At 40.5% G+C, this 27,310-nt stretch overlaps 1 protein-coding gene and 1 long non-coding RNA gene across 4 annotated transcripts in view; both read right to left on the bottom strand.

Annotated features, from left to right (window-relative positions):
• Positions 1–27,310, bottom strand: part of IQSEC2 (IQ motif and Sec7 domain ArfGEF 2) — a 156,491-nt gene that overhangs the window by 100,829 nt on the left and 28,352 nt on the right. The window lies entirely within an intron of this gene.
• LOC148127156 (uncharacterized) lies at positions 8,736–25,556 on the bottom strand. The gene is made up of 2 exons (XR_015741991.1): positions 24,872–25,556; positions 8,736–10,133 (listed from the first exon to the last, which is right to left on the bottom strand). It is a non-coding gene; the product is annotated as an uncharacterized LOC148127156 (long non-coding RNA).

Below are 27,310 nucleotides of genomic sequence, written 5' to 3'. Positions count from 1 at the left end.
TGAACAGTTCTTTTAAAAATAAATAAATATGTAAAGAATTGATTCTCTTTTGTTTGGGAGGAAGTGTGTGAAACACCAACAGATCCCAGTTAAGCATTTTCTAAATTTTGGGCATGCCATCACTGTTCTAGGCCAAAAACATGGCACAACTGGTTTAACGTAATATATTAAACCAGGATAACCTTGGAGCTTAATATACGTACACATTATTGTTGTGACTCGGAGGTCTGAGCCTGCCTTGTTAGAAGATACAGACTTAAGCAATGAGGAAGAGAGGAATTTGGCCTCGAGATTTGAGCCTGCTTTGCTGGAAGACACAGACTTGAGCCAGGAGGAAGAGGAGGATTTGGCTCTGAGGTTTGAGCCTGCTTTGCTGGAGGATTCGGAATCATCTTCCTCCCCAGGACCTTCCTCCCTGGTTGTGCCTCAGGTGTCGGCAGATAATCAGGAGAGCGTAGCGGAGCCTCTGACTGAGGAATGTTGGTTTGATGCAAGGCAAAGACGTAGACATAGACGTGAAATGCAACGTAAAAGGAAATGTCAAATCAGGGACTGAGATGAGAGACTGACACGCCCCTCAGGAAATAAAAGGGGGCGTGTTAGCTCTGAATCCTTGTTCGGGACAACTTGTTTATTTGGGATAGAAGCTTTGACAAATTCTCTGTGCGGCGTTTGCCTTTGATTTATGGTCTTGTCTTGTTATCGGACTTGGCAGGCAGCTTCTGGAAGACTGCCAAGGACTTCTCCAGTCAAAGGAATTTAACTCTGTCGTTCCTGGTCCTGTCTGTTTATTTATATTCCTTTGGAAACTTGGACTCTCACCTCATGGTCACAGGTGAGACAAAACACATTATGATCCCTGATTTCTGCCTTACAGCATAATATTTGTCTATGTTTGCATACTCCTTAACTTCCACTGTCATTTTTTTCTTCCTTCTCTCTTACACATGCACAATAACCCCATAGATCAGGACACAATATTCCAGGATTATTATATTGCATTTCCCAGATATGCTGCATTTTTATTTGCTCATGCAAATCTTTCAGGGATGCATTAACGTAAGAATATTAACATAGATTTGCTATAATTACTATGAGATTCACTATAATTATGTTGGTCTCTTCCAGTGGTGGGATTGATTTTTTTTTACTACTGGTTCTGTGGGCGTGGCTTGGTGGGCGTGGCAGGAGAAGGATACTGTGAAATCTCCAGTCAGAGGTGGGATTTGCCAGTTCTCCAAACTACTCAAAATTTCCACTACTGGTTCTCCAGAACTGGTCAGAATCTGCTGAATGCCACCTCTGGTCTCTTCCCTTCCTAACTTTATTCTTACAACAATCATTTGAAGTAGGTTAAATTGAAAAGCCTTGTATTTAATGGTATCCTAAAGCCGGGACAAAGAAAATAGTTTTGTTCCAAGAAAATAAAATATCTTATATTTGCATTTCAAGAAATGGTGATGTAAATCTATGTAATTTTTAAAAAGTGTGAAATGTTAAATACTGAATTTAATTTTGTAGTGTTATTTTTTTAAACAAAGCCCCTGCCTCAGAGTATACTTAGGGTTACAAGTAGAGCTACTTATACCTGCTATTACTTTGATGCTCTTGCTCCTTTTAGCAATGGTATTTTAGACAGCTTCAGTAGATGCTTCATCTCATTTTATTGTAGCCCTTTAATAACTGAAATCATCCTTTCTTGCAATGCAACTATTAAAAGCATGGGAGTTTTCTTCAGGATAGCAAACAGAAATTTCCATGAGAATCGCTGCAGGAATTAACTGGCACGGTCTCTAGTCCCTAGTAAGCTTTTACAACAGTGTTACAGGTGATGGTGTGTTAAAGCCAGGAAAGCCATATGGCTGGGCTCACTGAGCACCACAGGCCATTAGATTTGCCCTCTATTATTTTGGAAATGAGCCTAGAAATGAGCCTTTTAGAAGACAGAGATGGAATGGCTTAAACAGGAAAGAAAAGTAGCCTCTATTAAGAAACACTGAAGTTGAAGTTCTCATGTGATTTCAGATGTCTGGAAAGAAAGACCATGTCTTCCCCTAATGTTGCAACGACTACATTTATTGGTTAATGGTTAAATACCTATGGACAGGTTGAACAGTAAATATTTTATCTTTCAAAGCTTTTGGTTTCCTAAATGTAACAGTGGTTTCAGTATTCCTGATTTAAACTATAATATCATATATATCTGCTACAGTAAGTGATATCCTAACTAGATGCAAGGACATTGGAAACAGACTTGTGGGCCCAGTTGTTACTTGGCACCCTTCCTGCCATTTTAAAACAAGAATTATTACAAATTTCCCATGAGAACAAAGGACAAATTTAAATTTCTCACCCAATAATGCCCCAATACTTCTAATGTTATGTGCTTAAAATATTGTTGTATTATTACTATGTTGTTGTTAGTTGCGAAGTCAGGTCCGACCCATCGCAACCCCATGGACAACGTTCATCCAGGCCTTCCTATCCTCTACCATCTTCTGGAGTCCATTTAAGCTCACGCCAACTACTTCAGTGATTCCAGCCAGCCACCTCCTTCTCTGTTGTCTCCTTCTTCTATTGCCCTCAATCGCTCCCAGCATTAGGCTCTTTTCCAGCTATTACTATAACTGGAACCAAATATTTGCCAGGATGTAAAGAGTGTTGAACCCACTAATTTTTAACACTTTAAAAAATATTGGGGGGAAATGGAAGAGTTACTCTTGATTACTTTGTCATTAATATACTTTCAAAGCTTTTAAAAGAAATATAACTTATCCCCAAACAGCTGAAAGGCAGTATACAATTAAGAGTTTCAGTTATGTTCCCTGCTTGGGCTAAATGCTTTAAAAGCCTCTGAAACTCCAGGAATTTTGAGTGAATTGGAGCAGGTTTTATAGAGGCTAAACTATTATTACCAGCAAATAATATTTTTTATAAAACAAATTTGACAGAAGAAATTTGAGACAGAGCTTTGGAATATTCTATATTACACAACATTTATTCTTAGGTTTTAAGAAAAGTTAAATATTTTTCTTGTGACTAAAAATTAGGCTAATTCAATAACAGCAACAATAACAAAGCAACCCCAGTAGATGTTTTTAAAAGGTTGGCTAACATCCTTCCTCTGTTGGAGGTTTAATTAATTTGCAGGTATGTATGTATGTATGTATGTATGTATGTATGTATGTATGTATGTATGTATGTACGATGTATGCATATAGTTTGGTTCCTTTTTGGTGAACTGGTGGTTCCTTTTTGGTTAGATGCAGGGGTGGGATTCAAATTTTTTAACAACCGGTTCTGTGGGTGTGGCTTAGGTGGTGGGCATGGCTTGGTGGTCATGTGACTGGGTGGACATGGGTTGGTGGTCATGTTATTGGCTGGGTGTGGCCATATCAGTATCACTCACATCGAGGCATACATCTCCTCACCTGGCCTCTCATGACTGTGGGGATGCTGCAACAGTCGTAAGTGTGAAAAATGATCATAAGTCACTTTTTTCAGTGCCACTGTAACTTTAAATGATCACTCCACACAAGCAAAGTACTAGAAAAGGGGGGGAATTCCAGAGAAGTTCCAGAGTCAGGAAGTCTAGTCCTGCCAAGAATGTAATAAGGGTTAACGGAGAGGCAGTTTCTGTAAGCAATACCAGAATGTTTCCTTCCTGCCTTCCTTACAGGATTAGGCCAGTACTTTCTTTTAACAACCAGTTCTCTGAACTGCTTAGAACATTAACAACTGGTTCTAGCGAATTGGTGCAAACTGGTAGAATCCCACCCCTGGTTAGATATCATCACTGTGGTGATAAGATTCTTGGGAGGAAGCAAAGGTTTATACGGTAGATGTTAACATGCTGTTAAATTATATCCCCCAAATCTGGAATTTGTTCATTTGTGAAGAGCTCTGGATTCATATTGCCTGGACTGTAGAATATAAGGGGATCCTTTGTTCCTGGAAGGAAAAATATATACTGTTCCAGACTATGAGTTTTGTTTAATGACATTAATCACTTCTCAGCTGTTGAACTGTTAAGGCTGTCCATAGAAAAGAAAGGATGAAACGCTTCTGTATGGTCAAGCCTCGATTTTTCATTTAAAACCTGAACTGTAATGATTTATCTAAGGATATAAGGATTGTTTTTGTATTGTCAAGTAGGTTGATAATTCTTTACTTATGTATGTAAATGTACAAAACTAAGTAAATGTATATTACTTAGTTTTTATATATATAATTTGTTTGGTGCCGATGGAATGTGTAAGTTTAGCATCTTTCTTCCTGTTTTTCCTTTTGTAGTTTCAGTGGAAGTTATATAATTAAAAAAAAACACCTAACTGAATCTTTTAAAAGCCTCATCTGCACTTATCACTGTTACAATTTATTTCTACAGCACTTCAAATCAATTCATGCTCTGCATGGAAGAAAAAGATAAATCTTTAGCCCAAATTTCTTAATTCAGACAGAGAGGGGTTAAAAAAACAGATGTACTGAGCACTGCCAGGATAGTGATATGCTGTCCTGATACACTGTCCTTGTTAGAGGAGGGAAATAATACTTTTGAGGACATCAGTTAGCTGATAAATACCTAACAGTATTTACAATATTGCCTTTTTCCCCTATAACAGGGATGGGCAATTAATTTTTCCAAGGGGCCCCATAAAAAACTGGGGCTGTTGTGAAGGGTTGAACCAATACTGAGAAGATGTGTAGGCACATATGCATGTACATAAGTAAAATAAAACAAAAAATATAGCTGTCGCCTTCAAAATAAAAGCAATGCAGTTGTGCTGTATGCATGGCATATGGTTACAGATAAATCTTCAACTTACAACAGTTCATTTAGTGACTATTCAAAGTTACAACAGTGCTGAAAAAAAGACTTATGGCCATTTTTCATACTTATGACCATTGCAGCATCCCCATGATCATGTGATTTACATTTGGATGCTTGACAACTGGTTCATATTTATGACAGTTGCAATTTCCCAGGTTCACATGATTACCTTTTGCAACCATCTGACAAGCAAAATCAATGGGGAAGCCAGATTCACTTAACAACCATGTCACTAACTTATCAACAGCAGTGATTCACTTAACAAACGTGCCAAGAAAAATTTTAAAGTGGGGCAAAACTCACTTAGCAAATTTCACACGGGCCAGACAGCCAAAGGATCAGATGTGGCCCAGGGGACGAAAAATGCCCTGGTCAGCCTTATAACCTGATCATATGCATCAAAGGAAAATGTTATTGATGACTTCAACAGGAACAGTTGGCTTTGTGTTGATTTAAACAGGAAAACGTGGTTATTTTCTGGAACCTGAAGAACCAGCATAAGATTACTGAAATCTTGCTTTGCCCAAATCAAAGAGGTTGCCAAAATATTCTTGTGCCAAAATAAACAACAGGTGAGTAAAGAATCCAAAGGAAAAATAGAAAAACAAGCAATGTAATCTGTATTTAAAGGTAAAGGTTCCCCTTGCACAAACGTGCTAGTTGTTTCCAGCTCTAGGGAGCGGTGCTCATCTCCGTTACAAAGCCGAAGAGCCAGCGCTGTCCGAAGACATCTTCGTGGTCATGTGGCAGGCATGACTAAATGCCAAAGGCACATGGAATGCTGTTACCTTCCCACGAAAGTGATCGCATTTTTCTACTTGCATTTTTACATGCTTTCAAACTGCTAGGTTGGCAGAAGCTGGGACAAGTAATGGGAGCTCACACCGTTACGCGGTGCTAGGGATTCGAACCGCCAAACTGCCAACCTTTCTGATCGACAAGCTCAGCGTCTTAGCCACTGAGCCATTTGTCATATGCATGATAGGCATACTCTGTAATCAAAATGCACAACAGGAAAGCATTTGTAGGCTTGAAAATCCCAAGATTTATACAAAACTTCCTCTAGATTTTGAAAATGTAAAATGGATTGAGAAAACATTTAAAGTATTAGAGGAGGACTAAGAAGACTTGTGGGAACCCACTGATTAAATGTTTTGTGGGTGGGACACAGAGAACTAGGAGGAAGGAACGGCAGAAATTGGAAGAAGATATGGCTGGCTGGCCTCATGTGTGGGACAATTCCATGCTGCAACATTTTACTGAATGGAACAACTCCCACCTGTATAATTTATAAGGCAATGGGACTTCATAAACACAGCAAGTATTCTAAGTGGATGTGTTTTGTTTCCATTCAAACATTCCAAAATGGCTAGCTGATGGTATTGATTTTAGCTCTCCCTTGTTCCCCAGGACAATTTCAGGTTCCTTCATCTGGAAAAAATTTGCTGGGCAAACGCCTACCCATAATAGCAACTTTCATTTCATATACAGATCAGGAAAGTGGAGTCTCTCTGCAGTTAAGTCGGTACTTTTTTGGTGGTTTTTTTTTTTTTGCCTGTTTTGGATTTCTGGGATTTGTTTTGTGCAAGACTATTGTAAAATTTAGACCTGCTTTGAATAGAGCTTCTTAGCTCAGGCACAATTAGAATGTATGTTATATAACCATAATGCATATCATGGAATTCGTGGTTATTTTTGCTCCAGCAAATGGCCAAATTTAGAGCAAACATTTGATTGGTAATACTGCTTGCGTATAAGACTATTTAATTCTTTTTCCCATTTATGGGTTTCCGATTGATTTGTTTGCTTTATTTACACCAGTTTATTCTGCTATTTTTCTCTATATTTCTATGCTTTTAACTTCATGTTTTCATGTTTACCCTTTTCCCTTCATTTTTATGTTCTACTCTTTCTAAAAGCTAATTAGTTTTACTTGATTCTCATATGCTTGAAGGTTTCTTTGTAAAGAATTAATTATCTACAAAGGATTTATAACACACTGCTCAAAAAAATAAAGGGAACACAAAAAGAAGACATCCTAGATCTGAATGAATGAAATATTCTTATTAAATACGTTGTTCATTACATAGTTGAATGTGCTGACAACAAAATCACACAAAAATTATCAATGGAAATCAAAGCAACCCATGGAAGTCTGGATTTGGAGTGACACTCAATATTAAAGTGGAAAAAAACACTACAGGCTGATCCAACTGCGATGTAATGTCCTTAAAACAAGTCAAAATGAGGCTCAGTAGTGTGTGTGGCCTCCACGTGCCTGTATGACCTCCCTCCAATGCCTGGGCATGCTCCTGACGAGGTGGTGGATGGTCTCCTGAAGGATCTCCTCACACACCTGGACTAAAGCATCCCCCAACTCCTGGACAGTCTGTGGTGCAATGTGGCATTGGTGGATGGAGCGAGACATGATGTCCCAGATGTGCTCAATTGGATTCAGGTCTGTGGAACGGGTGGGCCAGTCCATAGCATCAATGCATCAATGTCTTGCAGGAACTGCTGACACACTCCAGCCACATGAGGTCTAGCATTGTCTTGCATTAGGAGGAACTCAGGGCCAACCGCACCAGCTTATGGTCTCACAAGGGGTCTGAGGATCTCATCCCAGTACCTAATGGCAGTCAGACTATCTCTGGCGAGCACATGAAGGGCTGTGCGGCCCCCTAAAGAAATGCCACCCCACACCATTACTGACCCACTGCCAAAATGGTCATGCTGGAGGATATTGCAGGCAGCAGAATGTTCTCCACGGCATCTCCAGACCCTATTACGTCTGTCACATGTACTCAGTGTGAACCTTTCATCTGTGAAGAGCACAGGGTGCCAGTGGCAAATTTGCCAATCTTGGTCTTCTCTGGCAAATGACAAACGTCCTGCACGGTGTTGGGCTGTAAGCACAACCCCCACCTGTGGACGTCGGGCCCTCGTATCGCCCTCATGGAGTATGTTTCTGACCATTTGAGCAGCCACAGGCACACTTGTGGCCCGCCAGAGGTCATTTTGCAGGGCTCTGGCAGTGCTCCTCCTGTCCCTCCTTGCACAAAGGCGGAGGTAGCGGTCCTGATGCTGGGTTGTTGCCCTCCTACGGCCTCCTCCACGTCTCCTGATGTACTGGCCTGTCTCCTGGTAGCGCCTCCATGCTCTGGACACTACGCTGACAGACACAGCAAACCTTCTTGCCACAGCTCGCATTGATGTGCCATCCTGGATGAGCTGCACTACCTGAGCCACTTGTGTGGGTTTTAGACTCCGTCTCATGCTACCACTAGAGTGACAGCACCGCCAGCATTCAAAAGCGACCAAACCATCAGCCAGAAAGCATAGGAACTGAGAAGTGGTCTGTGGTCACCACCTGCAGAACCACTCCTTTATTGGGGATGTCCTGCTAACTGCCTATGCTTTCCACCCGTTGTCTCTTCCATTTGCACAACAGCATGTGAAATTGATTGTCAATCAGTGTTGCTACCTAAGTGGACAGTTTGATTTCACAGAAGTGTGATTGACTTGGAGTTACATTGTGTTAAGTGTTCCCTTTATTTTTTTTTGAGCAGTGTATATAGATCCTATGTAGAAAATTGAACTTACTTGCTCTATTCCATTCAGTATATTCCCATTTATGATGATCATATTTGTTTTACTATGTTGCTCTTTATATAACCCAAATGGCTCTGTGTTGAACAAGAGGCATTAATTGGTCTGTAGAAACCTCAAGGCGTGTCAAAGTAGAAAAATAGTATTTCAACCAAAGAAATTGAAAAGGCAGAGTGCTAAAGCAAATTAATAAGAACAGGATGTCGAATGGCTAATATAATACAGAACAAAAATCAAGATAATATCTAATTCCATGAGGATTTACTGATGAGCTTGTGCACAATTAAATAATGTATTTTGCAGAAAGTGATTTATTTACTGGAATGTTCACCAACTACATTTTTTCAGTTTTTCACAAATGATTGAAGCATTGTACAACCACTGTAAAGTAATGAATTACAAACCCAAACCAAACAATATCACAATCAAACCATCTCAATTAAATAATGTATTTAACACCCCTGCCTCCACCCTCTGCAGCAACACTCATGGCTACAATCTTGTCAAAGTCTGTCAAAGATGAGACATTGGACCACTTTCCAACTTTCTAAATCCAAAAAGAAGACTAAGACAAGCTTTCCAAAGTGATGATCCAACATAGCTAATTGATCACTTCCCACCCCCAATTCTTACAGATAAAGCTGTGATGAAGTAACACATTTGACCATATTAATTGCTAAGCTGATATTTATACAAACACACAGCACGCATCACACCAACATACAAATATTTATGCATCTTGCAGGCTTCTCTGCTCTCTCTGTAGCTAGCCTGTGGTCCTTAAGCATCATATTAGATTCAATTTCTAGTTTCATTAAACCAGAGGGTAACTTCTTCTCCTTGACTTCAGTCAATAATGTATCCTAGGCCTTTCCTGATGTAAAAGCTGCATGCTCAGAATGAAGAGGTGGAACTTTGGGGAGTGGCAAAACAAGAAACCCACTTTATCCAATGAAAAATATCATTAATAGTATCCACTGAAGACTTTTTTAGCAGAAATACATGGAAAGGAGACATATGCACATTGACCAAACCTTACAATTTTGAAACTTATTTAATACAATCATGCATTGTTCTAGTTGAATCTTCTGTGTGAAAAAATAAATCTTAACATGTCAATTAGGCTCACGATACCTTAAATACATCCTTCTCATCACATTGTAAGGTTTTTGTTTTTTTTCTAACTCCCTTTTTAAAAAATCTTTAGATGCATGAATAGCTAGATGCGCAAGTCCACAGAATAATGCTGAAGCAAAAAAAAAAAAAAAAGTGTGTCCAAGGCTCAAGAAGCAAAGGAAAATTGGGCTGTGGTAAGATCTCCTCTGAAGTAGAGTACAGTTCAGTTTCTGAGCCTTACAATTCAGACAGGATGCTGATCAATGGGAAAGTTTCAGAGAAGAGTCGCATGGATGATAAATGTCTAGAAGACAAACCGCACAAGGAAAACTTGGAGGAAACTGGCTGTTTTGCCCAGTAGAAAGGTTAGAGGGGGGCTGGTTGCAAGTTTTGAGGGTATAGAAGAACGTCACGCAGAAGAGAAAAGCTGTTCTCACTGGATCCACTAAGGACAGGATAGGACACAAAACAACAGCTTAAGTGTGTCCCAACGGATGCTGACTCTTGTGAGCCGACTGCTATGGCCTTTATTGAATGGCCTTGGGTAAGTCACTCTCTGCCAGCCTCAGTTCCCCATCTGTAAAATGAGAACAGCAATGATCTTGTTGTGAGGGTAAATCCAAAGAAGGTCAAGTGTTTTGCAAATTATATTGTTCTAAGCTGTGTACATAATAACTACTTCCTAATAGTCTTCCCCCCTTTTCCCATTGTGATCTATTGTGCATTAACCACTGGATGAGCCAAAGGGACCCGGGATAGATAGATAGAATTAAGGAGAGAGGAAAATTTTATGGAGTAGAAGAGGGTAGTGGGTTGGGCTATAACTAGCACTTCTCTTTACTCCCAAATCTATCTTCCTTCTGTCAACATGTACTATTTATTATTTTTCTTATACTCTGTTCTATAACTGGAGTGCTTGGGGCAGCATACAAATATGTTAAAACATGGAAGATAAAGCGCACCACATAAAATAAGATGACGAAGAAAAAACTCACAATAACAAGAACAAAAATCAGCAGCAGCAAAGACAGTCATAAACAACATACACAAAATCACAATAAAATCAGCAGCATGACTGCATCAAGTTCTAACAGCTGTAGGAGTGTTTGTGTCTTTGTGCATGGCTTCTACCTGTGTCTATATTCATGAACACCTAAGGATAGCTGTGGATTCATATGCACACATAAGTGCAAATGGTGGGTTGCTTCTGAATTTCATTTAAAAGGTCCTTTAAGAGTAAAAATAAATCACAAAATTAAAGAACATTAGAAAAGCAGCCAGAATAGTTTCAGTGTCCCATTAAAACAAAGAGATTCTCAGAACAGGAATGCAGAGAATGCAATTGTTTCAACCTCAAGTCCACTCAAAGATAGTTGCCTTCTATAGTCAGTAGTTCCAGAATCACAAAAAAATGTTTGCTTGTAGCCATGTTCTCTAAGTCTCTAGGGAGCTTCTTCCTAATTGAAGTCTGCCTTAAGAGGCGGGGGAGGGCATGGCATCTTCCCCACTGATCAGCTTCCCCAACCTGATACCCCCCCCAAGTAATATTGAAATATTGGTCATTTTGATGGTGAATTTGCGGAGTCGCTATCCCAATGCTTTTGGAGGGTGTCAGATAAGGGAAGGCTGGTGGAGGCATTTCCCTAACATACACATAATTTATAGCAAATGCTGCATTACAAAAAACCCGATTTGGAGGTCTTTGAATGACAGAAAGCCTTCCAGTAGCAGCATTGCTGTGCTGCTTATCATTGTTCTTGGGTGATATGCATCCTGTCCATTTCCAGACATCCTCATTTCCAGGTGCCCTGGGAATGCCAAGAAGTGAACTAGTCTCCAGGCAAATCATACAAACGCAGGACAGAAGTCAAAAGGCCAGGAAAGAGCAAGACACTCCATTAATAAGCCTGAACTGCACAACCCACTAAAGCAGGGTTTCTTAAACTTTTTGCTCTCAGGAGCCCTTCCCACTTTTATAAGTAATGGAGGATCCCCAAAGAACAATACTTTTGTTTGTATGGATTGTATTTATCGATATTTACCATATAAACATTAAAACCGATGCCTTTGCCACTGTTACTGCTTCTCACAATTGTTCGGGGTGATTGTAATATTGGATTATTTTTCAACATAGGCTGGCAAATAATTTTGAGGGTCTTGGGGGATCCCCGGAAGTCCGAGGACCACACTTTTAGAAACACCGCATTAACCCATGCATTTAGTTAACCAACCACACTAACTAGTTTGCACAATACACTCAATCAAAAGAAGAAAACTACATTATTATTTCATTGATGGCCTGGCTAATGTTGCAAATTGGGACATGAACAATTTGAAGCCTCAGACCTCTTGTTTAAAAGTTGTGCCAAAATCAACATTATTTCTTGTCTTTCGGAAGTAGGAAATGTTTAAACCCATTCTCCCCATCCATACCTGCACAGTCTTCAGACACTGGGATAAGAAGGAGCCATGGTGGCGCAGTGGTTAAAGTGCAGTTTTGCAGGCTGGCTCTGCCCGCAGCCTGGAGTTCAATCCTGACGGGGTTCAAAGTTGACTCAGCCTTCCATCCTTCTGAGGTTGGTAAAATAAGGACCCAGATTGTTGGGGGCAATATGCTGACCTTTGTAAACTTCTAAGAGAGTGCTGTAAAGCACTATGAAGTGGTACATAAGTCTAAGCACTATTGCTGTTCCAATAAGACATTGGCAGTATTTATTGGGCTAAATGAGATTGAGATCAGCTTATTGATGACACTGGATCTGAACCGACCAATGATCCCACCCAGAAGGTTCATATAGACATTAAATTCATGTAGACATTAAACAGAAGTGGTGAGCTTATCAAGTCCTGAGATACCTCACAAGTGAGGGGTCACAGGCTCAGACTCTGTCCCCCATTGACACCATAGGAACAAACCACAGAGAGAAAAAAGTAGAACCACAGGTATTCCCAATTCTTGTAATCAGTCCAGAAGGATGTCATAATTGATGGTATCAAAAACTGCTGAGAGATGACAGAGAACCACTGCCCTTGTCCAGGTTCCATCGGAGGTCATCAACAAAAATAATCAGTGCTGCCTCCATACTGTGTCCAGATCTGAAATCCAACTGAAATGGGTCCAGAGTATCTGTTTCCCCAAGGAACTCTGCAGCCAACCACTTTTTCAACAAACTTCCATAAAAACTTCCAACAAACTTGGAGAGTGGATGGAAGTTGTTGGAAATATAGGTGATTTAATATTTAAGAAATAATCAGAAACAGAAATCTGTCTCCATTCCCCACCCAAAGAGGGATGCCCTAAATTTGATGCTTTTAGGGGCTGGATACCCAACACAGAAATCTGCTGGAATAACATATTTCCTTGCTTTAATTAAAAAAAAAACACAAGAAAGGCAAAACTAGGTTTAGAATGTCCTCAGCTATTAATTCCCTTACTTTTTAAGTACATGGTGCTTTGTAAGTGAGCAGCAAACTATATGGTTGTTACTTAGCAACCTCAGCTAGCTTTTGAAAAGTTGTTGGCGGATAAATAGCATGGTCTTTCATGCCTCTGCATGTACATGTGTGCACAAGAAAAAGCATGTACATCTTTCATGAGATAGGCTTCTGGGTTAGGAAGGCCTCAAAGACCCTACTGGATCCAGTCAAAATGAAATTCTTCTGCATAAATCAGACTAGCGTAAACGAAAGCAGCACATCCATGATGTATGCATTCATTATGCAAGGATAAAATATGCATGTGGGAAGGAAACAGTGAGTGAAATACATGGCATTTATAGACTATTACCTAGACAATGTCTGTGGGTGTGAAACTGACATAGTACAATGCAAAAGGCACAGCCATAATAGGGCTAGCCTGTGTAGCTAACCACAGCTACTTTAATATGCTGTTAATCAAATAAAATGTTTTTAATATTAAAAAAAACAAAGTGAAAAAGTAAAGAGCACAAATCTAAACACACTCCCGGATTATCAATAAAAAAGGCTTCACTGAGCATCCAAAAATGTTAGGCAAGTTGCATTGGGCAGAACTGCCACCGCTGAAAAGATCAGCAACTTTTAAAGTCTTTCTCAGGTAGTTAATATTGTTATTTACACAGGACTGATACGAATCAGAAATATATTCAAGTATTGGGGCCCAACCATTTTTCCTATGCTTAAAGATCAATTATAGCTTGGGTTATTGTTTGTTCCAAAGTGCCATTTCATAGTAACATTAGCCAGGAGCGCCTGCATATTCCCTTTTTTCATAGAAGAAAAAACTTTGTATGCCAAAAATCAAATTCACCCACTTAAAAAACAGACACTTACTCCCACCAACCCACAATTGACAATTGCTTCAATGAACTGTTCCCTGCAGTTCACGGCTACCAACTACCCATCCTATCCAAGGACAAAGTTATGTGACTGAACCTCCATTCACAGTCTTTCTTTGTCTCCCCTCTCAGGAAAGGACAAATTCCCCTCTTACCTTCAAACATGGTAAAATCATAGCATAGTTTGCAATCATAGCTGCATGATAAACCAGATGTACTAAAAATAATTTAAACAATCTAGATTTCATTATAGAAATATGAGCCTAGAATCTCCTTTGGGGGCAGGTTATATAGTCTCACGCTAGAGCAGAGGTCTCCAAACTTGGCAACCTGAAGACTTGTGGACTTCAACTCCCAGAACTCTCCAGCCAGCTAGAGCATCCATGCTGCCTCTCACATTCATACTATCTTCCAAGACAAGATTTAAATGCCATTTTTATTATGGACATATTTATTATGTTCAAAACTGCAACTCCGGTAAATCTATTCAGGCAACTAATTTAGGGTTGTAAATGATACATTGATGCTGGCTTGTTTTCTTTTAGCAGATTTAGGACTTAACAACAATTTTTTCAACTTTGGATTAAAAATAAAGCACAATTAATTAAAGCTTTCTGATATAGCCATGCAGAGTACAGGAAACGAGAAGGTTCTTGAACCTGATGCTAGTTCATTTAACACTAAACTGAAGTTTAACCTTACATCCTAACAAGACTGACTTTCCTATCTATAAGAACCAGTTTGCAGGGATTTTTAAACATTAAAAGACACAAAAGAACATCTGCAGTATTTTTTATTTGATTATCTGCATTATGTCTACCAAATAGCATAACCAGTTACATGGAACAATGCTCTATTATCCAGTGCTTACCAATCTTGTTTCTATAAAGATCTGGAGATACTTGAGGGGGAAAAACAGTAGAGGGTCAAGATTAGCAGCATTTTCTAGATAGCTAAGGGTTTTGGAATGAACATGGCCAGGTTAATCATCTTTACTTAAACATCATATATAATTTAGCCCTTAATGGTCTTGCTTTCGCTTTCTGAACATGGGGAATAAAAGGGAAATAAATTAGAACACATAAATGAAGAATACCATCACACAAATGGCCCAAATTACAAACTTACACTTGTTGTCAGGACACAAGTTTGTACCACAATGGCATTTGCATGACAATGACATTATATACAAGCTGTCATTTGATGTCTTCAGGATTCCACTATCCTCACATTTGTTTTCACGATTGCTACTGTACTACTAAAGGCATATAAATAATTTGGTAAGAAGTTTCACAATATACAGTACTTCCGGGCAGGATGAAGATGCAGTTACAGAGTCATTGGGAGTCAGGCAGAATACAAATTTAATAAATAATAATAACATTATTTCACTGTTTTAGTAACTAATCAATGGGCATTCTTCTTTGGAAACATGAAATCAGAAGTGTAATATTTGAAATGTTTATGTTATGTGTATATAATTAAAGCTTTATAGTGCATAATTATAATGTGCAATGTGATTATAGAATAATTTATGTTGTATATTACAAATTTATAATTTCTAATGCACTTTACAATGCATCATATTTGCAAATACCTACTCTTAGAGAAGGTAGGTGCTGAAAATTGAATGAGTCTCCAAAATGTCTTTGTGTATTGCCTTTAGTAATCTTGTTTCTTCCAGATCAATTGGGCTATAACTCTACGCTGCATGTGGGTACAAGAGAATGGAGGCCTTCAAATTGGGAAAGGGTGTCCTTTCATTTGGTCAATCAGTTTTAAAATTTATTTTCCAAGAAGGAATTCAGGGAAGTTCATCCATTTCAAGGTTTTATTTGGCATTTAAAAAAATCAATTTTATTAGTTTATGGGCATGGGAGCAATTATGAAAATCCACTGTTACCTATGGCTTGAAGCTTGCGTTATTTTATTGCATGAATGCATAAGAGGATTTACGCATATAATATGAATACGGTGTGCTTTTCTTTCAGCATAGCTCCAAGCAGTGCAGCAGTTTAGGTCAGAGAGACCCAGATGCGTCAAAGCTCTGTGATGGTGTCCAATGATAAGAAAAGAACAGGTCTAAATAATAACAACATTTAGGGAGCTTCTCGACTAGAGACTTATCTGATCAGCATGCACGTGCGTGCACACACACAGACACACACACACACACACACACACACACACACACACACCATGTTCTGCTCTCTGACTATATATTTATTTTGTTGAGGTGTTTACTTGCAAGAGGAGCAATTCTATGGAAGGAAGAGAAAAGTGGAACAGAGAAACCAACATGGCCTGAAGGAGCTATTCTTCTTAGTTTCTTTCACTTTTTGGGACATTTGAGGAAAAAAAACCATACCTCCCCTCCTTTAAATAGGAGGAGAAAAAAATGCGTCCCTGTCAATCGAAATGTAATAAAAATAAGAGAACAACTCTGACAGAGTTAACTTTAACTTTGAGGCTGATTGGCCTCTTGATCTGGGAGCGTGTTAGCAGACAGGACAGATTTCAGTCCTAGAACCCTACCTACACCATCTCTCAGCTTGCCTGCAGTCTGCCTTTTATCATATTCCTCAACAATGCAGAATCCTGGCTAGAGATTTTCTGCAGTCTTTTGAAGGAAAGTAACAAGGAGCCTCCCTATGCCAAAGAATCTACTCTTTCATAAGATCTGAAAAATTTTCTGCCTCCTAGGACACCCTTTTCAGAAACACAATAATATGCCCAGTTTATAAATGCTTGGTCATTTTTCCTGCATGTGTCAGAAGTTTAATTCTAACTCTTGTATTTTCTTTCAGTGTAATTGCTGCATCTTGCATCTAACACGATCATGTTGTGTTTTGGTTTGCTTCTGCTGTGTTCAGTAAAGATTATAATCTTTAGCTTTTGTCCCTGTGTGTCATTCATTAGCTGATAGCCTTGCATTGCCAGAAAAACAAAACATCCCTCCCAACAACAGCTTTTGAAAGCAGCCAAGTCAACTGCTAACCATTTGGCAGTTAAAACTTGAGCTTCCAGTCCCCAAACACAGAACCGCTTTTTATGACACAGGTCCAAGAGGTTGCTAAAAGGAGGAGAGGTTAAGCAGGACAAAATGAAAAATGAGAAGTCATTTTATCATTTTTGAAAGCCCAGGGTCCAAGTAGCACACAGGAAAGAGTAACCCTTTCAAAAGTGAAAGCACCAGTCCTCTTTAGCATATAACAGCCCAACTAGACAAAGAAATGAAAGAATCTGATTCAGCAATCAAAAGCAAATACTGCACTGTTTGGGGGTCGCTGCATGTTGAACAGGATGCATTATTGTACACACTTGAATTGAAATTACTGCTATATCCTTAAAACTCATCTGCTATGGCATTTATAAACTGGGGAATAAGTCCTTGCTTAAAAAATAAAGGGAGGAAAGATAACGAAAATTCCTTAATTTTACATCTAAATATGACTTGACTCCATTTACACATTCTAAACTATTACATAAAACCTGGCATGCTATTCTTCAGTTTCACAATTCTCTAAATTATATTTCATACTGCATCATATTACACTCTATGGTATTATTGCCTTTTATCACAGCAATGTTGTGATAAAAACAGCATGTTGTAATTCTGAGATTTCGCCCTCCTATCTATTTAGAAAAATAGGAAAAATTGCATACCAAAACACATATTTTATAAAAATGCTTGTTCAAAATAAAACAAGTACATACATTCAGGTAAGCTATCAAAAAAAAGTGTTCATTTTGTGAGCTCATGAAAATGCAAGCAAATCTTTATGCAAATAAAGCATTTACAAACTAATACAGAAATAGAAAAGAGTAAATTTATCTTTGTTAAAATGTTAATGTTCTAAAACAGGTTCATGTTTCAAAAGGAAAGAGGTGAATCACATAAAGACCACTTACATAAACTGTCATTTCTGAAAACCTAATATATTAGGTTGACAAAGTATAAATATGTCAGTTGACAAAGTATAAATACATGTATTTATCCTGGGCAATTTATTCCCTCCTCCCTGCTCACCAAGCCAGTTTAGAAAGCGTTCCTGCCCTTTGTCTTCAACCCACATCCTGTTTGGAGATTTTACAATAATGGAGATGTAATTGATCTAACATATCTTTATCAATTTGTTTTTGGGAAAAAAGAAGGCAAGTTCGTTGGAGTTTCTCTGGATGCTAAATTCTGTAACATCAAATATTGTGCAAAGTGCCATAAAAATACTATAAAATACCGGGGAAGCAGAGGGGTTTTTTTTAAATAATTTGCATCTTGTAAAAGTAAAATGATTTGAGGATGCTTCTCACAGTCTATTAACCATGCCTTGGGGACACTCACCAAGTAATTTTAGACTGGTAAACCTTCATTCAAAAATTGTTTAACTAACCAGTCAGTAAAGTAGACAATTATAGCCAATTCTCTACCTTACCAATTGGTTAGTTAGACAATTTTGAAGCAGGAGGAACTTCTCTCAGTGACAGGTAAAAGCTACTCTCTGCTTCATTACACACTACTCACCTACTGACTTATAAGGTGGGCTTTTTGGACAAAGTTTTTCCAAGAGACTGATACATTTAAATTCAAAATTAGCCTGATAGACTCATGACTGGGGCAGAGATCCTCTGGATTAACAATCTACCTTTTAACCTAAAAATAGCTTTCTTCCAAGCCTATGCCACTTTCTTCCCAAGCCTATGCTACTTATTTACTTATTGCAAGGGTCATTAAGAGATGGATGGCATACAAATTTAATAAGGTATCTTATTATGATTGGTTGTACAGTTAGCCAGATATTTAGACTGGATTTGGTATTTTTATCCACCTGTCAAGTCCTCTCCAAGGAGATGCAATAGGCAGGTGTTGCTGTTTGATGGTGTTAAAGGTATCGTCGCATGATGTAAGCTGTTCCAAGTAACCTTTTGCAATTGGCTGGTGGTGATTTTGTCAATGCTGATGGCGTTCAAGTGGTGGTCCCGATTTTTGGGATTGTACCTGAGATGCCTTTTTATTACTGGTACTATGTTTACTTTTGCCACAATTATTCTTTGCAGGTCTTTATATTTTGTGATTTCCCTCCAGTTCTTTCTTTTCTCTTCTATTGGCTCCAGACACCGCAATATCCACTATACAGACTTCTTTAGTTTTATAAAGACTTAATATTATAGGAATTGCTCAGAGAGATCCCCCAATTTTATAGGAAAGCTGTGGTGTAAAGTTTATGTATCATTTCTGAGTATGTCTGCACAAAACTCCCACCTGAACTATGTGCCTCTGTAGATTATAAAAATGAGAAGATTCATAAAATATTTAATGATTAAGATACATGTCAGAGGATGAAATCCTTTCTCACCTAGGTAAAAGCTTCATTCTTATACTAACCTGGAAAAATCATTATTAGTCTTAAATCAATTTAGCACAAAACTACCCATCCAAACTTCTAATCTTATGATCCCTGGAGAGGCCACATTTTAAAAAAAAAATTCTCTTCCAAGATTTATGACTTTGGACTTGGTGATTTAACTTTGAATCTTCCCAGCTCTCACAGCAATATCTTCCACCCTGAAGACGGGAGTTTTTATGTTGGGAGACGAAAAAGAAGAGATGATTGGAAGAATGAAAGCATAAATCCAAAAGAGATGGTTTGGATTAATTCATACTTTCCCACTCTCCAATGTCAAACCCTGAGATTACCTGCAATATGAGGCTAGTCAGGAGGAAAGCCCCTGGGCCAGGCAAGGATTTCAAGTCTTAGGCCTCCCAAAAACACTGTACTTGAAGATTCATATGCAAAGTAGCTACATGAAAAAGTTGCTGCTTTGTTCACCTGATTTTGAAGGTCTCCAGAATGTACATCTTCATGTAACAATCCTACCACTTTATATAGACAGACTTCCCTTTGCAATTGCTCAGATGGACTATACTACCATGCTATAAGATAGCAAGTAAGTAGAATGCCAGTGACTTCATTTGTAGCCTTCTATATAAAAAGCAAGTGATGAATAACAGGGTTACGATGGCCCTCCACAAACCCCTTCATTATAGCATGGGGTCTTTTCATGTAACAACAGCCGCAAGTGAGGAGAAGGCTTTTTAAAAGTCAAATATGAATGAGCATTAGCCACCACACGAAGCCTCTACTCAATGACCCACCCCCTCTCTCTCTGCTCATAAGTTCCCCATCTTCTTCCATAACACCTGCTTAAGTGTCGGATGTTTCAGCCCTTGCACACACAGGCTGTGCAGGAAAAGGGAGCCCCTAGACCCTTTGTCTCCCCTGATTACACCCTTTCCCTCCATTTCTCCATGACTCATGCTCCAGCTACTAATTAAAACCAGGAAACAAGCTGGGGGAGCAGTTAGGATTATTTTAGAAACCATGCTGACTTTGGAGGGCACCAGCCTCTCGTCACCATAGAAACAAGGGCTTTAAAAAAAAACATTTCCCACCCTTGTCTGCATTTCCCCAGCATATTTGCTCCCCATCCTAGGAATCTTCCTGTCTTATCCTGCTTATTCCCCTTTCTGAAAAGTCTCCTTTGAAGGGAACATACTTGCTCCTCACTAGAACAGCTTTATGAGTTGGGGTTCTGGTAATAATACTCATTCCCTTAAACTAGGTGATTTGAATTAATGATACAGATGGAGAGCCTGATTCAGCTTCTCTGACCTGACTGGAAGGACACTAAGAGAGCTGGGTAGCCTGCTGTCCTCAAGTTCCCTTCTGAACACCATCACCACCACCCCGGCCACAACTCCTTTTGCTGGGATTGCTGAAAACCAACAACGGTTTCCTGACATTTTAAGTGGGAAGAGGTAAAAATGACGTTGCAAAACTGCAAAAATCGCAGTTAAAAAAAAGGAAAAAATACAAATTCCTCCAAGAATCATGTCTGCCCATTGTGGTCCTACCTATTTCTCAGCATTCTGCCCTCCAAAAAAATCAAAATGATCTTTATAATTGTTTTCCCCAATTGTTTTCACTAAAACAGTGCAGCATACATTGTGTGGCCTATGACCCTCCACAACAGTCTTTCTCGACCTTGACAGCTTTAAGCTATATGGACTTCAACTCCCAGCATCCTTCACCACTGACATAACTGAATGGGATTGCTGGCAGTAAAATAATTTGACCAGGGGTGGGGGTGGAGTTGCACATATTCTCTCTCCAGTGTATATACAAGTGGCGGGCATGGAGTAATTCCCAAATATTGTAATGAATAATGTAGAACACATATAAATGCCATTCACCTAAACATTGCTTATTTTCAAACTGATAAAAGAATTATAGAGACCCAGAAAATCTCTGGAGTTGGATCCAAAAGCCTGCAGAAGGATTACAGGATCTACTACAAGTACCCTCTTTGATGGCAACATTTCCTTAAACTGTTAAGTGATTTTGTTCAATTCAGATAGTATTGATTCTTCTTTTCAATTCACCATCATCAGTAATAATTTCCATCCTTCCTAACAGAAAATATTGTAAATTCATTTATAATATAGCATTGTATACTAACAAGGAGACTGTACCCTCAAGATTGGAGCAAGATTATTTGGACCCCTTTCAGTCAGGTTTCAGGGCCAGATATGGGACAGAAGCAGCATTGATGGATGGTCTCTGGGGGAAGCTGGAAGGAAATGATGCATCCATTCTTGCCCTTCTCTTGACAGCTTTCAGTTCCATCGGCCATGGTATCTTTTGGGCCAACTTAGGGAGTTGGGGATGGGGGGGCATAGTTTGGGCTGGTTCACCTCCTTCCTCTAAGACTAGTCCCAATAGGTGTTGATGGGTGGGGTGGGGGTGGAGAGGTCCAACTCACAGCCCTTACTTTGCGGGCTGCTACAGGACATGGTGCTCTCTCCAGTTCCTTTTAACAGCTGTATGAAACAGCTGGGTAAAATCATCCATCATCATGGGATGAAATATCATCAGTTTAAACATCTCCATCGCAGGTGAAGTGAGTGGTGCTGTGAACATTCTCTCATGGTGCCTGGAGACTGTGAGGGTCTGAATGGGGAACAGGCTTCAGCTGAACCCTGGTAAGACAGAGTCCCTGTGGGTGGAGGGGCCCCTCTGTATCTGGGAGTTCATCATCTTTGGTACTGAAGGAGGATGCCCTATCCCAGACAAACCCATTGCATTATCTGAGGGTCCTTCTGGACTCACAAATCCTGCTCAAGGATTTGATTCGGAGAGCCTTTGCTCAATTTAGTGTCGTACATCATTTATGCCCCTTCCTGGATAGGAGGCCTTTCACTCACTCATTCATGTCTTGAACATCTCCCGTCTGGACTACTGCAATGTGCTCCACATGGGGCTACTCTTGAAAAGTATCCTGAATCTTCAACCACATGAGCAATTTTGGGCAATGAAAATACAGAGTATGCAGCACCTCTGCTGTGCAAACTGTATTGGGTTCCAGTCTCCTTCTAGGTTCAATTCAAGGTGTTGGTTATGACCTTTAAAGCCCTATATGGCATGGAGCCAGGCTACTTTCAGAACAGTCTTCTCCCCATTACACTGACTCATCCTATCTGGTTAGGGAAGGAGGGCATATTGTGCACCCTGCTAGTTAAAGAATTTCAACTGGCTGGGATACATACACCTGCTCTTTTCGAATATTATCCAGCATGCAATTTTGGGATTGGTTAATGCCTTAAAGGCCCTCCACTCACCCTTTTAACACACACACACACACACACACACACAGAAAGAGAGTCCATCAGGGTGGAAATCTTTATGTTCTCCTTGTTTTGTCTTGACTGATTATACAGGAACTTGCAGCTGGTTGTTTACAGGACTGTCTCTTGAATCTTTATCAGGCTGAGAACCGTTACACATATATGTAACATATATGGATGGGATGGAGGCAAAGATCTCTAGGATTGGTTTCAGATGGAGTTGACTACCTTAAGTTGGGAAGGTGGAGAAAGTGCACATTAACCGGTATTTGTATGCATTTCTCTTTTATTTACTCTACCTTCTGAGAGGGGAGATCAGCACTGGCTTCCTTTCAACATGGTAGAGATATAGTACAGGGCTCTGAGATTTATGGTAAAGCTATGTTCCTACATGAAGAAATAAAATTCCTCCACTTAGGAATTTGACATGTAAGGAATATTTCTATCTCTTCAGTATGTGAGATCCCTAGTTACAATCTTAAAATGGTACTCTTCGAGAAAAGAAGAGGTGAGGGCCACAATACTACCGGCCTCTTTGCTGGGGTATGTTAACAATTTTAAAAACAATATATGTTTCTCTCCTCTCAAGAAGGCAAGAAAGTCCATCCATCAATGGGGAAATGTAGATGAATCTACAGTGAAAACAAGGCCTCAGCTCAAAGAGAATTCCTGCCCATTCCTGATCAGTTTTCCTTGATTTTTATCACTTCTTCAGATTCTCCAATTCCATTCTATCCCCATTCCCCACATCTACCTCCTCTTGAATAACCTGTGTGAATGGACTTTAGCCTGCCTCCCTATTCATGTTGTCTTTCTTTTAGTCTGAAAGTTCAACCCATCCTGCAAAGGCGGCACAAAATGCTTCCACAATGTGAGAGACGGGTTGGTGGGCCTTCCCCATGCTTACATTAACTAGGCTGCCTTGTTTCATTACGATGCCTTGAATCATATCTCTGGCATTGGGAATTTTGTTTATGCCTATTTTGTGAGGATAACTTATTAGGATCTGTTTAATGTGTGGCAAAACCTGGCCTTCCAGCAAAATTCCAGCTGCAACCCTCTTTCCTTAGAAGATACTATTAAAAGTGGAGTCTCCATGGATAAGCTCCCTTGAAGGCCTCTGCTTCCTACCTAGGCCACTGAGGAGCCTGTTCTGCTGCTGGTGGCTTTTCATGCAGGGCCAGATAGGCAAGAGCTGGGAAGAGACAACTTTTCTAACACAGGAAAGTGGAGCAGAGTTAGCACAGGAGACAAGCAGCAGGGGGCATTCGTTGCCCTAGCAGCCTTCTGCTGCTGGGTGATCCATGGCCTTTCAAACCCCAGCATGGATTCTTCTGCCGCCCTGCTAGGCAGTTGGCAACCCGCAATCACAGCTAATTGGCCTCAATGCAGGTACCTGATTCAATCTCGCCTCCTTCTTTATGGAGCCAACCAAGGAGGTGCCAGTAAAAACTGGGGGTAGTAAGAGACACAAGCTAGGGAGAAGAGAGGGAGTCAGATAAAAGCCCTTTGGTAGTATGCAGAGAATCATGGTGCTAGTGAGGTCAAGAAACAGACAGCAATAAGCACAGCACTTCAACTCAAAGGTCAGTTGTTTTTCAGAAGTCTTAGCACCGCAAGGCTTTCTACTCGCATGATATGCCTCCCGGTCCTGAACTGAACAAAAGGAGCTGGCAAACGAGGGAAAATGAATCAATCTGTCCTTTATTCAATCAGTTCATCTGAGAGTTTTGCAGTTCCTTCCTCTGAAATATTGCAGGGATATTATCTATTCCAGCCTTTTGTCCATAAGAGCAGGAGTAGTTAATGATCTCCTAGACCTAGGCTGCCTCGCGCCACGGCATTTGCCAGGAGCAGCTGCATTTCGACATTGAGCTGCCGGTGCCCGATCCAAGCGGCTGCCCACACGGATCTAGGTGGTTGGTCTTTGCTACCTAAGCGAGAAACGTGGTGCTTGCCATGGAAACAGCTGTTGGAAAGCTGCTGCTGTGTATGTTTCTGTTGCTATGGCAATGTTTCCTGGCAGCAGCCCTGTACATTGTCACTCCCCCTCCTCCAAACTGTCATCTCCCTGCACCCCCACATCCATCCCAACAAATTCCTAGCAACCTGCCGCTACATTAGCCTTGTGGTTGGCCTGCCCAAACACTCACTTGGCAACCCCAGCCACGCACTCCACTGAAGGTGTGACTTGGAGTCCTGGCTCCCTGTTCTCTCTAAATCCTAACTTGTAGCTCCCAGAGTTGGGGATAATAGTCTGGGAAGGGCATATGCAGCCCTCCGGGGGGGGCTGTCTAACTTCTGACAGAGACCTACCTCTCTCTCCTCAGCAGCTCTAGGCTTGCCTCCCAGCTCAGCTCCAACATATGAAGGCGGCACTTTGGGTCTCTGCATTTGTAGCACCAGATGGGATGGGACGACAAGGAGGGACTGCAAACAGCTCTCTCCCCTCCTCCACCTGACATCACAGGGATGTTATGTAAATGAGGGAGTTGTCACTATTTCTTTCCCTCTGCACATAAAGTGGCACTGAAGACAAGAGGACAGAACTTGCTGTTGGGGGGTGGGGAATGTTGCACAACAAAACTGGCTTCAGATTTCTGCAAGCCTAGAGAAGCCAACTGTCCTTCAGTCCTAAAGAGTCCTGCTCTGGGAATATGCTGCTCGCTGCTGTCTGGTTCTCTGGTGCTTAATCCAAATTTCCCACATTTTAAAATGTTTGTGAATACTTGGGAACGATAGGAAATGAATCAGGTCTCAGGTTTTGCAGGCCAATGCCCTTGTAAAAAACACCAACTCCAATCCAACCATCCGGAGGCACTGCTGCAGCCTACTAAACTCTTAAAACTCTCTCAGTGTTTTCACAACCCACATCTTTGACATAGTTCCCAGGTGAGAGAGATTTAGGGAGGTGGGGAGTCAAATTGAAGGAGAGCTTGACATGAACAATAAAGAAACAGGTGTGCAGCCTGCTGATAGCATATTTAAGAGCCATGGGGGCGCAGTGGTTAGAATGCAGTATTGCAGGCTAACTCTTGTCCATTTGCCAGGAGTTCGATCCTGACTGGCTCAAGGTTGACTCAGCCTTCCATCCTTCCAAGGTCAGTAAAATGAGGATCCAGATTGTTGGGGGCAATAGGTTGACATTTGTAAAAAAGCTCAGAGAGTGCTGTAAGGAAGAGGTCCCCAACTCCCAGGCCACCGTCCACTACCAGGCCGTGGCCTGTTCAGAACCGGGCCCCGCAGGTGGTGGGCCAGTGTGTGCATGAAGCTCCCCTCACGCAAGCGGTGGCTGTCTGTTGCCCACGCATGAAGCTTCCCTTGTGTGAGTGGCAGCCACTTGCACTCACAAGCGAAGCTTCTTTTGTGGAAGCGGCGGGGGCACACATCTGCCACTCACACAAATGGAGCTGCATGAGCTTGCGCGCGCCCGCCTATTACTCATAAGGAACTATCCTCTCTTCATCCCCACCAGGCCACCAAGCCAGTAAGGTTGGGGATCGCTGCTGTAAAGCACTGTGGAGCAGCATCTAAGTCTATTGCTATTGCTATTTCATCCAGATGGCCAGAAAAGATTTTTTAAAACGTTCCTAGAAACTCCACCTTAACAAACTCATGAACAGATGAGTCTTGGAAATATCTCCAATATTTACACCTAATACTAGTATTTAAAGTGCTTTTCTCTAGTCAGTGTAATTCTTGCTTCTTTGATCTTGTCCATCCTTGTGGAATGTGAAACCAGTAAGGACAGCATTCAGGACATGAAACCAGTAAGGACAGTCATTGTAACTTTTGCTGCTGGTATTTGCTGAATGCTGATGCAGAAACATTCAAGGCAGATTGATTCCTTCTTCCCTAACTGATGTACTGAGTGTCTTTGACCTTGAGGCACCATGGATCTCCTAAGAGAGATGCTTATGCTGCAGTAAACTCACATTATACTGCAATGTTCCCATTACACACCATTGTGGCACAAAATGCTACCTCTGTTTTTTTAGCAGTCTCATCAGAAAGAACACAAGCTAGATAAACTTAATCACGCTCATTATGCTACTGTACCATATTACTGCCATGATGTAATCATGCTGCCCCAAAGCATCACATTTCTGCTCCAGTGTTTTTATTAGTAAGGAAGGTTTTTGCTTTGCCATAACACACTAAATACGTGGAAGCAGTTCTGCTATGAGGCATGGATCAAGTAACTGCCTAAGGCAGCTGAATATTAGCTTCAATTAAGCTTGGCCAAACAGGAAACAGATTAGCTGTAATCTATTGCATAAGTCTGCATTCTGGAAAAGCCATATACATAGGCCTAGTTGACAGGATCTGTGCAAGGACACTATAGTATTCCATTTCCCAAGCTCATGGTTTCTTGCTGTTTCTTTAGAAACTGTGAGATCTGTAGTACCCATAAACAGCCAGAAAAATTGATGCAACGGAGAGGAATAATGGAAACAAAATTAGGAGGATAAAATGTGGCTTGTAATTAGCAAAGTGTTTATAGAGAAAGATGAAGCAGAGTGACACTCCCTTGGGCTTCAACTGTTGCTGCAGGGTGATGAAGTCCCATCCACCACCAAATTTAGAAAGGACTTTTTGTTTCCTTAGAAAGACTGAGCCCTGCCTAGCAACTCCAGTCGCTGGCACTGATTCACTCACTGTTGGAAGAGCAAATATGCTAGCTGCTTGCTCCTGTTTGCAGATCCCCTAACAGAGGATCAAAGGGTCCCCTCAGCTTACCTGTGCTCACTTTTG

The sequence above is a fragment of the Pseudonaja textilis genome, chromosome 2 (genome assembly GCF_049901715.1).
Source record: "Pseudonaja textilis isolate UNSWEBS1 chromosome 2, rPseTex1.2, whole genome shotgun sequence".
In the NCBI taxonomy this organism is placed as follows: Eukaryota; Metazoa; Chordata; class Lepidosauria; order Squamata; family Elapidae; genus Pseudonaja; species Pseudonaja textilis.
The sequence above is the reverse complement of the archived record's forward strand: the minus strand, read 5'-3'. Positions and strand labels throughout refer to the sequence as shown.